At 51.8% G+C, this 776-nt stretch overlaps 1 protein-coding gene across 1 annotated transcript in view; it reads left to right on the forward strand.

Annotated features, from left to right (window-relative positions):
* The window catches only part of EFR3A (EFR3 homolog A (S. cerevisiae)), a 62,732-nt gene that overhangs the window by 33,941 nt on the left and 28,015 nt on the right, over window positions 1–776 (forward strand). The window lies entirely within an intron of this gene.

Genomic DNA, 776 nt, shown 5'->3' on the forward strand with positions numbered 1-776 from the left:
GGAAAGAAGAATCCTCCTGTTACAAAGGCCATCTTTATAAATATAGCGTGGGGAAATGAACATCAATATCTACATCTTAAAAATATATTACCAAATGTGAAAGGAGGGTTTTTTTCACCTCAAAGTTAGTAGTACTACGTGATAAATATGGGAGTCCAGTTGCCCAGTGGTATCATAGAGGTGAAGAATACTATGTGGCAAAAACCAACTTGACAGTGGTGTATTTTAAAAAGGTTAAAAAGGAGAGGTGTGTATGTACTGATGGAGACATAATATGTATTGAGCTTATCTTTTCAGTCCTTGGGGGTTAGCTGTAGCTGAAAGCCAAACGCCCCCACAGCCGTTCTTTCACTCTGCACAACCCCCTCAACAGGACAGGGGAGAAAATAGGATGGAAAAGCTCATGGGTTGTGGTAAAGACAAGGAGGTCACTCACGAGTTTACTGTCACTTGCAAAACAGGCTTGGCTTGGGGAAAATTAACTTAATTTATTGCCAATCGCCTTGCTTCCATGCGGGCCTTTCCCTGGGCTGCAGCCCTGCAGGGACATCACGCTCCCGCTGCTGCTCCCGCTCCCGCTGGGGCTCTCCCGGGCCACAGCTCCCGCAGGAAACAGCCCTGGGGCTGCGGCCCCTGTGTTGGTCTCCACAGGCTGGGGTTCTGCTCCAGCGGGGGCTCTGCCGGGCTGCTGGGGATCCCTGCTGCGGGCTGCAGCCCCTCCTGCCCTGCTGCTGCTGCGGCCTCGGGCTCCCGCCGCCTGCTGTCCAGGTCCATCA

The sequence above is a fragment of the Buceros rhinoceros genome, unplaced genomic scaffold (assembly GCF_000710305.1).
Source record: "Buceros rhinoceros silvestris isolate BGI_N320 unplaced genomic scaffold, ASM71030v1 scaffold3974, whole genome shotgun sequence".
Lineage (NCBI taxonomy): Eukaryota > Metazoa > Chordata > Aves > Bucerotiformes > Bucerotidae > Buceros > Buceros rhinoceros.